This window comes from Nuphar pumila, chromosome 10 (genome assembly GCF_984573655.1).
Source record: "Nuphar pumila chromosome 10, dmNupPumi1.hap1.1, whole genome shotgun sequence".
Taxonomy (NCBI): domain Eukaryota; kingdom Viridiplantae; phylum Streptophyta; class Magnoliopsida; order Nymphaeales; family Nymphaeaceae; genus Nuphar; species Nuphar pumila.
The window spans coordinates 106,773,946-106,786,276 of NC_143258.1; the positions used below are offsets into that span (position 1 = coordinate 106,773,946).

The 12,331-nt window shown below is 38.9% G+C and overlaps 1 pseudogene across 6 annotated transcripts; it reads left to right on the forward strand.

Annotated features, from left to right (window-relative positions):
• The first annotated feature begins 262 nt into the window (after positions 1-262).
• LOC149827805 (PRA1 family protein F2 pseudogene) lies at positions 263-11,607 on the forward strand (annotated as a pseudogene). 6 transcript variants are annotated; one of them, XR_016434955.1, is made up of 2 exons: positions 263-1,068; positions 11,133-11,607. The product of XR_016434955.1 is annotated as a PRA1 family protein F2 pseudogene, transcript variant X1 (transcript). The 6 variants fall into 6 exon arrangements; XR_016434960.1 differs by lacking the exon at positions 11,133-11,607 and adding an exon at positions 9,063-9,084; XR_016434957.1 differs by lacking the exon at positions 11,133-11,607 and adding an exon at positions 4,503-4,760.
• Positions 11,608-12,331: the final 724 nt, after the last annotated feature.

Genomic DNA, 12,331 nt, shown 5'->3' on the forward strand with positions numbered 1-12,331 from the left:
GATGCAACGCTGAAGACAATCTGATCAAACATAATTTGGATCTTAATTAAGGATTTGCATCCGAAAATAAAGAGTCGAATTCGAATCGAATATCCAATGATATCCAATAAAACCTGATCCATTTCTACCCTATCGTTCACTTCCCAAAGAAGGGAAGCGAAGCGAAGCGAAGGAGTTTCTTTCGTAATTTTATCTAAACATAGCGGCATTTCTGAAACTGCCCCTTGTATAAGCTTTCCGTTGTACCATTCCCCCCGCCTCGACCTTCGTCATCGTTGATTCTGCTCGTGAATCCTCAACGCTACCTCTGTCTCGTTGCCGGAACAATTCTCTCCGATCTCCGGGAAACCAACTATAAGGTTTTCCGATCCAGACGTAAAACCGACCGTCCTCCACAAAACCCTACCGGAACTCAAACCCTAGACTCTCCAGAGCCTCTACTCTCCCGCTGATGGCCTTGCCGTCCGGCTACGGCACGCTTCCGGGGTCCTCCGCCACCTCCTCCTCCGCCGCTGCGGCGGCCGCGGTCTTCATCTCACGGGCCAAAGAGAGGGGCCAATCCGCCATCGCTACCCGGAAGCCCTGGCTCGAGCTCGCGAACCTCTCCTCCTTTTCTCGCCCTCTCAGCTTCGGCGAGTCGCTCGTCCGGATCCGGAGGAATCTCGCCTACTTCCGCGTCAACTACGCCATAATCGTCCTCCTTATTCTGTTCCTCAGCCTCCTGTGGCACCCGATCTCCCTCATCGTTTTCATCGCCGTCTTCGTCGCCTGGTTCTTCCTCTTCTTCTTCCGTGATGAGCCGCTTGTTCTCTTCGGCCGGACCATAGATGATCGTCTGGTTCTCGCTGTTCTCTCCGTCGTGACGATCGTTGTGCTCCTACTGACGCGCGTCACCTTAAACGTGCTCGTTTCCCTTCTCATCGGGGTTGCAATTGTTCTGATTCATGCGGTGTTTAGGTCCACCGATGACCTGTTCCTCGACGAGCAGGACGCTGCTGCGGGTGGATTGATGTCCGTGGTCGGGTCGACGCATTCTTATAGTAGAGTTTGAAATCTGAACACGATAAGGTGATCATTAATTTTTTCCCTTGTTTGTTGTCTTCTGTTTTCCCCTTTTCCGCCCCATAATTCTTATCTTTTGGTGTAATAGAACCGGTTTAGAATGTAATCGGGTTTCTTCCTTTCCCTTTTTCTTTGGTTCTTTGTGCGTTTGTTTATTTTTTTGTTAGTTGCAGGATCTATTGTAAAATTCACTTGTCAGTGTATTTTCCTTTTGCTGCAGTCAATCAATGTGACGTGAAAAAGGTTCCTGTTTGGTTTGTGAATGAGATTTATTTGTTTTATTTTTTTCTTTTCGTGCACTTCTGGTCTCTACTTCTATTTAACTTGCATCTGCTTTGTGGTAGTCTATGGGTTGCTTTTTGTATGGGGCTTTACTCAAGGCTGGTCTGGCTAAAATCATTGGAAGCATACTTGTAGTCTTTAGCTTGTGATGTATACTGCAAGACCCACTTGACCGAATTGTGTTATGTGCTCACACGTTGGTGTAGTAGCAAGAATTCAAGTTGGTTGGAATTATTTTATCAGCATCCGGGATTTTCCGGTAAGTGGTTTCCTGGATTTTTCTTATGAGCTAAATTTTGCTTGGGCCTGGTGTTTTTTCCTAGGATGAGTGTCAAATGTGTGGCAGTCATTTCTGGCTGCTGCATATGTCTCCATTTGGCTTGGGAATCATGTTACAATAGGTTTTGGAACTTTGGACTAAGTTATTATTCTGATGTTTTCGGATTAAAAGTTTCCCATAGGAGTTCTCTTTTCCTTGGAAATATTGCCTACCATATGCATGTATTCCGTTATCCCTTTGACGTTTCTGGCTCCATCATTTCTGAAATTTTAACGTGTTAAGTGGAAACTGAGGGTAAAGGTCGGAGTTGATCAACATTTCATGTTTAAAAAGAATCCATCAGCATTGTATATGAAGTGGTGCACTGGAAACCATCCCATGAACTAATTAAGCTGAAAACATTTTACAATAAGTGTTAGCTAGATTTTGGATTATTGCACATTTATTCGAAAAATGAAAATGAATTTGGTTTTTTTTAAGGTAATCTCTGATGAACGAAGTTCTATGCTTGAAATTGGAGATTGAGCTTTTCATGTACATTTGTGAGAGATTTCTGTGCAACACTACCTATCCAGAATGCACACATAGTACGTGTGTGTGAATCCAACTGTGATCAATTCTTATATATTGATTGATTAATAGTTGGTTTGTCTCTTGAAACGTTTCGTGGACTTGGAAGTGGACATATTTATTTGAAAACTGAAAAGGAAATTGTTTTTTTGTAAGGTAATCTCTGATGGACGAAGTTCTATGCTTGAAATTGGAGATTGAGCTTTTCATGTACATTTATGAGACATTTCTGTGCAACACTACCTATCCAGAATGCACACACAGTGCGTGTGTGTATGTATGTGAATCCAACTGTGATCAATTCTTATATATTGATTGATTAATAGTTGGTTTGTCTCTTGAACTTTTGGTGGACTTGAAAGTTGAAGAGACACACTTGATGTTTTATATGGGGAGGATTAATACTGCTGTCTTTATGAGTCAGAATGTTACTCTCGTTGATACATAATTTGAATCTTCCAGATAAATGAACTCAGAATGGACAAAAGGCCAGCAACATTGCATGTAGTGATGTGGATGCAGAATTGTTTTCCTCTTTGTGGTAATTTTTAAAACATAAAATAAAATGCAATCTTAGCAGTGGTTGACAATGATAGCGTGGTTGCCACCTTCATCTAAATGTTCTCTTTAGCATGCAGATAAAATCATATCATAAAAGAGAAGGAAAGATTCGTACCCTTTACTAGATGTCTTAAGACATGACTTTTAGATTTGACTTATTGAACACCTTAATTGGCTCTTAGGAATGATAGATAGTGGATAGAAGAGAGGAAAACCTTTATGACTTCATTAATAACACATTGCAAACACATATAATATCTAACATGCTATAGTGTCAGTCAATCACCTTTTATGTAGCATACAACACATCATGATTGATTGCTAAGTAGTACATCCACTAGTTGTGGTTGATATGATTGCTAATTGAATGATGTTTTCTTTGAGGCATGTGTCCAACACAAGTTTGAAAACTCTATGAAAAAAATTGGTCTAACCTGCGTGTCTAAAGACAACTAAGAGCTTGTTAATACATCAAGGGAATAGGGTTATAGGAGTTAGTTAGATGGTCAGTTTCAGGAGAGATGTGGCATAGAGCAAGTTCAACATTATGAATCCTGATAAGGAATGGAGGGAAGGTACATGTGGAAAATAACAAAATCAGGTTTCTTGACCAATATTAGGATGCCAGATGTTTCCAGGGTATAAATAAAAGACAACTATTTCTGAGGGAAAGTGGAGGAGACCAGGCAGGCTATGCAAGCCAGTTGAACAGTCAATTTGGAAGGGTGACTCTAGGTAAAATGTCATGATCCACAGTCCATGCAATGAATCCAAGTAATATGGAGGTGAAATGCTCAAATTGGGTTCAGTTGTCAAAAAATGAAATATCAGCTTACAAGTTTTCGTAAACCCATTCAGCTTGAGGGGAGTGAGAATATGATCATGGTGGAAAACTGCTCCCTTGTGAAGAGAAGATTGTGGGTTGTGTACCTCTTAAATCCTTGATTCTAGATCCTGATAACATGCAGTAATGAAGGAAAGAAAGAACAGAAGATGGTAAAATAGGGAGGAGGGAAGAAAAGATTAGGGAAAACTATGTTCTAGTTCTCTAACATTGAATCAGTTATTTTGCATACACAATATTCGGGGTTTTATGGCAAAAATATCCCCAGAATCACAAAATAATATCATCGATGTCCTACACAGAAAAAAGACAAAAATACCCTACTATGGTAAGAAGATACAAATTCCTCTATACACCTTAACAGTATATTCTATGATAGATGTGTACTTATGGGCTATGGCCACTTGTGTTAGCCAACATAAGGATGCCCTATTAGGGTGTTAAAATATATCTTATGTTTGTATTTATGAATATATATATATATATCCTTTTAGCTTGTAATATAGGGTTTTTTATGTATTTTTTATTTTTTCCTCTTATCGTTATAGGGCCTGCCCATTAGGGGCAGTTTGGTCCCCACTCTTTATAGCCGTTAGGACTAGCCCAACTAGCTAGTTGTGCTAGCCTCTCTCTTCTTCCTCTTGTATATATGTGTGTGTGGGAGCTCCCCCACATTTGCTAAATGCTTTTCTTAAGCATTTTAAGTTGAATAAAAATATTATTTTTTTATATTCTTTGTTCTCTCTTGTGAACTATTGCGAGTGTGCCCTTGTGGCTTTATATTTATTTGCCCATTAGTGGCTTGTATGTTGCCTTAGTGGCCTTGTGCATGGACACTTTTTTGTATGATCTTAGTAGTATTGTGATTGTATTTTTCTTTACTACTTCATTACATGGTACCAGTTCCTCCTTCTATCACTCTTCTTCATGGTTTGTGGTTGCGAAAAGAGGCTACCTTGGAGTGAAGATTATCTTGTTTGGATTGTATTCCTTGCTTCTAGCTTTCATCATGGCCGAAAAAGAACCTCTGACAGTGATTTCATTCAAGCTCAATGATTCCAATTATTTCATATGGGCTGCCTTCATGGAGAATCATCCTAAGGGGAAAAAACTTTGGGGGGGTTTGTGAATGATACAACTAAGGTGTTAAATGCTAGTATGTGTTAAAATTTTATATTTGGTGTTATTGTGTGGGTTGGCATTAGTGTTTGTTATGTCATAGACAATGTGCACTCTATGAACACGTTTGAAAGATATAAAGATAGAGGAAAAGTTATGCAAAAACCCTTCCAAACTCTGTTTTTCTCTTCTTTCTCATTTTTTCACATTTTCCCACTCTGTTTTTCTCATTTTACACAAACAAGTGCTTTTTTTTTTTGAAAAACTTCTCATTATCAAAAACTCTCATAGGCGAAGCTTTTTTTTCCAGTGAGAGTTTTTCTATCTTCCAAATGTGCGCTAGGTGTCATGTTGGTTATGTCATAGGGTAGGGTTATGCCAAGTCATGGGTAATATGAACTCTAGAGTTCATTTCTTTGTTTATTTTTTTATTTTTTTTGTTTTTTATGTCTAAGACCATGGTTGCAAGTATCGTATTGTTACCCGTATCGGTCAGGCTCAAAATAACACCGTATCGTATTGTAAATGTATCGTAAATTGTTAATAAATTTTTTTAAAAAAATCCAAAAAATGAAAAATCAGAAAAAATTAGCAAAAATTCTAAAAAATCATATCACATGACACAATGATGAATTGCGCAAAACACCACCATAAAATCATATAAAAAGCATTTATGTCTCTATGATCTGCATAAGACACCATCAAACATCAAATATCTCACAAGAACATGCAAAATATTAAATATATTGCAATTAAGAACATGCCACAAGACTCATACTTTAATATTACATAAAAAAATATCATGGCAATAGTTGCACTTGATTTTCAATCAGTTTTCACTCATTACTTGAGTTCCCCATTGTCATGCCGGATCATCTTATGCAATCTTTGTTAGAGGAGTGTGGAGCCTTCTACCTTGATATAAAAATTTATTTTTTGCGGATCCAACTTCGCGGTAAGTTGGCAGGGGGTTGTAGGGGGGAAGCGCCCCCAAGGAAAAAATTTTTTGGAGAGTAGCTTTGTAATTTTACTCATAATAAAGATTTTTTACCTTAACCCATTTTCTTGAGTGGAAAAATTGTGAAAATGTACTTTTTTTACCTTAACCAACTTCTTTGGGCGAAAAAACAGTGAAAATGCACTTTTAATAGCCTCTAGACAAATGGAGAAGTCGGCCCTCAAAAGGTATCTTTTGGCCTTTTTAAAGTGTGTCGAAGGTGTATCGTACGATACACCCGATATGGGTACGATACACACTCGTATCACAATATGAGTGTGTATCGTATCACAAAACCAAAATCTAACGATACGTATCGTACCGTATTGTACGATTCAGTACGATACAATACGATATGTTCTTTTGGCTAGTTCTACTAGCCGTTAGAGAGAACTAGTTGTTAGAACTTAGAACTCTCTAACAACTAGTTCTTTGGATGGATATATATGTGGCATGCCTCGTGCATTTGAACTATTAATAAATTATTATTTTTTAAGTGTGTTCTTGTGCTCTCTTTGGCCTTAAGTGGCTCTTGTGCTTATGCTGATAGTGGCTTGTATTTGTGTCCCTTGTGAGGTGTTTGAGATCTTTCCCTATTTCATTACATGGTACCAGAGCCTTGAGCTCTTGATTATTGGGATACTAGTGATCGGATTGCTCATGTGGACGTGAGCTAGTAGATCATGTGATCGTGGGTCATGAGTTTGTGGTGTCCAAAGAGTATTGCTATCCATCATCCATTCCTCTCCTTCTTGCCCTCATTCTTCTTCATTACGGAGGACCACAATGAATTTGTCACCGCCATCCATGTGAAACTCAATGACACAAATTACGTGATGTGGGCTTCCATTATTAAGCACCACATTTGCGGCAAAGGGCTATGGGGATTGGTTGTTGACACCAAAAAGGAACCGAAGCTAGTTCTCATAAAAAATGACAATGAAAAGGAGGTTGCACTTAAAGGAGATGACATAAGACTATAAAAATAAGTGGAAATAATGAAAGATGGGTCATTCCAAAATCATGTCATGACTCATAAATAGTGTAGATATCAACAAGTGCGACTTTTGCGAAATTTGACTATGCAAATGATGCATGAAAGTATCTTCAAGACGTACTCCCTAAAGGATATTAAACATGTGTGCAACATTCAGAACAAAGTAAGAACTATGACCCCCAAGGTTGGAATCAGGAACAACCCTTTTTTGCTTTTAACTTGGAGCACCATTGGTTCCTTGTCTTAAGACAGTCTGTCGGTTTGCTTATTTGCTACAATATAAATGTAAAAGCTTAGCCTATCACTTTTAATGTTGAAGCGTGCTCTAACAGTGTGGTGCCCCTCCTTTTGAGATCAATCCAACAATTGGTTCCGCAGTATGAAAATGACATACTGCTTTCCTTCAGTCCGAAAGAGTGATAGAATGTAAAATGCTAATTTGCTAAAAAATGATCCTATCCCGAGTGACTTGCAAAGGTATACTGAAGAGTTGGCTGATTATGTGGAATGTTATGTTGAAGGACCTAACAATTGTGCAAGGTAGGCCCTACAATCTCAGAGGAGTCATCTATTGGTTGGTCTACAAGTCTATAGGACAAGGACATGATCACATGGTTTGAGTTGTTAATCTCGACTCCTTCTGGCTGATAGCTTATTTATTTGATAATTTGAATAATTAAATGCATAAATCTTTCCATATTACCTCTTCATAAAACTGGTTTCCAATACAACCCACGCATGCATGTGTATTTTCATGCAAATGAAGGTAGCTAGCTAAACACGCTGTATTCCTAGTCTCTGGTGGGTTTTAGTCTGATTATGTCATGTATATAGTTTTCACTTGCAGTCTGAAGCCATCTGAAACTTTCCGAAGTTCATTTTTTTTTGTGGGGCATAGCAAAAGGATGTGATTAATTGCGTCCTTCCCATAAGAATAGGAAAAGGATGGAAAATAAATTTTCTACTTCAGTACCTGTTCACTTAGATAGTTTTTGGTGTGGTGATCTTTGGATTGACAATAGGGGGTTAGGTTTCTCAGAATTAACACAATCTTTGGAGAGTGATTGTGAAAAGATGTTGATGAGGTTGGGCTGTTTCTTGAGGGAGAGGATAAGGTTCAAGGTATTTCACATCCAGGATGCATTAGCACATGGAAAAGGTGTAAGTGAACAGATAAACATCATCCAAGGTGCCTTTGCACCTGATCGGTTGACATCTCATATGGATTAAAAGTAAAGTTGGGGGAGATGTTCATGATGCTGAGGTTTTCAATGTAATTTTTATTTGTTTGGGATCTGTGGGGAATGGCCAGGGTCCTAATGACAGGTTTCACCAGAATTGAAGCTTCTTCCTGTTTTTGGTGATATTTCTCTAACAATAATATTATGAGCATATCTCCTAAGAATTTGTTTTTCCATCTGGCTTCCCTTTTTTATTCCACTTTTGTTCCCCTATTTTTTCTCGTGTTGGCCCCAACTATTTTGGCTTAAAAATTCAAAATGAAGCAATAATCAACATTTTCCTGAGAAGTCCTGCACATGGAATACCTGGAACATCACTATAAGGTTCATTACATGAATGATTTCAAAAGTCAATTTGTGGTGCAACTTTCCTGCATCATCTCAGGGCGTATACCAGAATTAGTTGCATTGGTGATGGGGGGGTTGGCTACTGAGCAAAAAATTGTTGAAAACTCGGTTGTGGTATTTTATTTCAGTGCCCGTAAATTGCAGAACGATCATCTGGTTTTGAGTTGGGAGCAGTTTCTGTTTCGAGCACTTGACAATTCGAGGGGAAGGTCTCTTTTTCCCTGATATAATCATCATTTCATCCTTTAAACCCTCTAATAACCAGCTCTAGTACTTGTTATGCAGCAGAGGATGAGGTATATCAGAGAATTTCTGGGACATGATATCACCCTCACCCTCAAATGTCTCGTTGGAGTATTATCTTTCTGCCCTGTTATGCATCCATGAGTAACAGTGGCTACCATTATAGGGATCTCTTCATTTTCACATGGGAATATCGATAGAATCCTCCTTTTGAAGAATGTTTTCTTTTCCCACCAGTTTGATGGATTTCTAAAGAGCATGCGTATGTGCTTGGCCTTTCTGATAAAGTTTTTCTGATGACTGTTAGTGGAACATTACAGTAAGTCGTATTAGCTGTTCATATGAATGGTAGCTCTGTTGGCCAATGTCTTCTAGCACCAGAGTATCATTCTCCACCTCTGCAATGTCTATGAGATTCTAGGCTCTCCTTTTCCTTTGTAACCTGCTCTTTGATTTCGATTCTTTGTATGCTATGCTACTGTTTGTAGAACCTACGGTATTATCATATTGTCTCACAGTGCCATCTTCACAGTAAACGGCAGATTGGTTGCTTTCAAGATCTAATGTGCTCAAATTGTCTTGATTGGTTGCTTGGCCCAATCAAGTCCGACTGCAGGTAATATGTTGAATAGATCATACTATTACTGGGAGTAAGACCCAAGCAAGAGGTTTCAGGTTGAAGGTATTCTGACTGGAAGGGCATGTTTACTTGGCCCCAAGTGAGAATCCTTCTCTCACAAACTCATTTGCCCCATTTCTCATGTGGAAGCAAACAAGTGATGGAATCATTTGTGATTCGAAACCACAGTTCTTTCATCAAGCCCTGATCAATTAACCTACAAAATCCCTCAAATTGGATATGACTAAATCCATGTATTGTAAACATTCCCTCATCTCCACCATCCCGGAGCATCTTAAGTTTATCTTTTTTCTCAAAAAAAATAAAAAATCTCATTATGGATTTCACACTTTACCGAACCCCAAGGATCATTTTACTCGTGACATGAGATCACATTGTCCATCCTGTGACTTTGAATCACATGAGATGCAAGCAAACGCGTTATATGTGTGAAGACCAACAAAATATTTAGATTCTGAATGGCTGCGTTTCACCCCTCGGTCTATCGTTTGATGTAGTCAAATTCTGTACCAATTCCAGGTTCCACCAAATTTTGATTCAGCCCCAGTTACCGGAAAAATTAGGTATATGATGCAATTTGGATCTGACCCGTTTTACCGTTCTACACATTTCAGTAAACTAAGGACCGAGTGGATTGACTTCACAAAATTGTATAGGACCATATTGGATGCATCTTATGGGTACCTTTTACATTGTGTCATAATAGACGTACACTACACCCCCACAAAATTGAATTGCAAGTCTGGTCCACCTGCAAACTTGGTTCTGACTTGACCCGACCCAGTTGACACCAGTCATGAGCATATGTTGGACCCTCCAGCAGTGAGCATAGGAATCTGACTATCGTTTGTACCCGTCAACTTTCTGATGTCAAATATGGAGCTGTTTCTTAGTCAGCTTTAGACCAACATCGTGGCGACCTGCAAGTGAGTCTGATCCAGATGGACCAGTGTTCAGATCTAACAGAGCCGACACCATTGAGTTTGTGGTCCAATCAATCTTGAAACTACAAGGGCCATATCCAGCCTCATCATCGGCTTCACCAAATGCTTTCCTTACCACGAGGGTACCCAATATATTCCTTTATATATATATATATATATAGTAATGGGTCTGTGCTAAACCCATTTGATGCTAAACTGAATGCTAAATGGGGTTTTCAGCTTTTTTCGGTGCTTTTTATGCGATTCCGTTCCTACAAATGTGTTGGGTATGGTCAATTTACTAAGAATCTACACTTAGATGTTTTTTCTATGACAAAAATGATGTTTAGAGCTTCAAAAATTTACAAAGATTTTGGACCGTTGATTTTTTGGACTTTATAAAACCCCACTCATGGTTTGAATCAAACTCTTCAAGAGCTGATCCCTATAAAATCAAGTTCACAGATCACATCTCTAAGGTCTTGCATGTCGTTTAGCACCGACCTTTGCTGTTGACCCCTCTTTCCCTCCTCTCTATCGTTATACCCCTCCGGATCTCCACCAGAACAATACTGTTGAGGAGAGTCCACTATGCTATCACTCACTGCCAACGCAAAAACCCGCAACCCTCCCTCACTAGCAACTCACGCACGACCCTCCCTCGTCTCTGTCTCTCTCCCCTCCTCCCTGTTTCTCCCCATTCCCCCTTTCATTGCAGACTCGTCACCCAATGTTAGATCTCCGTTGTCAGTTGAATGCCCCACCTGAATTCTTGAAGAGGGTTTTCTTGTAGTGGGCAAGGAAAGTTGAAAGCTTTTCACTTGTCTTTGTCTCCCTCCCCACCCTCTCCACGGTGATGAGAGGACAGTGATTGCCCTTAGAGCATTTGATCATCGAGGTAATACTTTCCTCTCTTTTGTGCAAGATTGCATATTGTTAATAATCTCGTTATTTCTTTTGGGTTTTAAACATTTTCAGTGTATTTAATTTCATTTTCTCTCTTTGGTTGTTGTGTTCCTGTTCAGGTACGGGACGGAAGTAACAAGCTATCGGCCGGTGTAGAACTAGTACGATCAGCTATTCCTTTAATATCTCGTGTGACCCTGAGACATTGCTTATTGGTTGTGTTGTATGTTTCTGTTTCACAATCTCTTTTTCGTTCTTAGATAGACATGTTCAAACTACAACAAAACCTTACTATTGAAATGGTCAATGACTTAGCATGTGTTACAAAGCTAAGCTGCACAAGTTGGAGAGGAGAAAAAATGTGCATATACAGGTATACCGAAAAATAAAGACATAAGGAAAGAAATGATTTGTCTTTTTCATAGTCTGGTGAATGGTCTTGGAACCCAGTGCGGATCAGGAGAAAAGGGATTTGAACCCCTTAACCTATAGTTTTGGAGACCATTGTTCTACCATTGGAACTATTCTCCCAACAAAGAAGAAATTGCGTATTATTCTATATTGTTGTTTTTTTTCTTTTTGAAAATATTTACTCATGCTTTCTTTTTTCTCAATTTTAGATTTTTCTCTTTTGCCATTGAAATTTTGCCCTTTGAACTTTGAAGGCCATAGCCAGCGGTCTTTGCTCTGGTCTGCAAGGAAGGGGCACATTAGATTTTCTCTTATTGCTCCCCTTTGAACTTGAATCGTTGCACCAAGAAGTGACACGTGTTCAAAGAATGCCTATAAGGCTATAATAACCAATAACCTCTACGTGTGTGTGTGTGAGTACCATTGCCGATCTGAAACTATATTTATTTACCGAACCGACGAAAAGTAACAACCCAACCAACTAAATACCAACATTTTTTGTGGTGAACTAAAATTGGGTTAAGTTCGTCATGTTCATGACTTTTTATTTTCTCCCAAATCATGGCAGATAAATAATGAAATCTAACATTGCGTCTCCTATTTTATATCCTTTGCCTTTGTCTCTTAGTAATAGCAGAATATGGCTCATGGAAACTATTATGTGATTTTTAGAGGAAGAAAACATGCATATATAGAAAATGAGATTAATTCACCAGTCAATTAATTGGGCTTAAGAAAGTATCCTATGAAAGTGTTGGGTTTCCCTCTTTATGGGACCCATCTATCTTGGAAATGGATCGCCTGTTAACTGATCATTTATGGTATGATCATTGGATCAATGTACATTCATTATCGCGCGGCAAAATTTTCAAGCAACTTACACAAATGGGAAAGAAACTTTCTCATT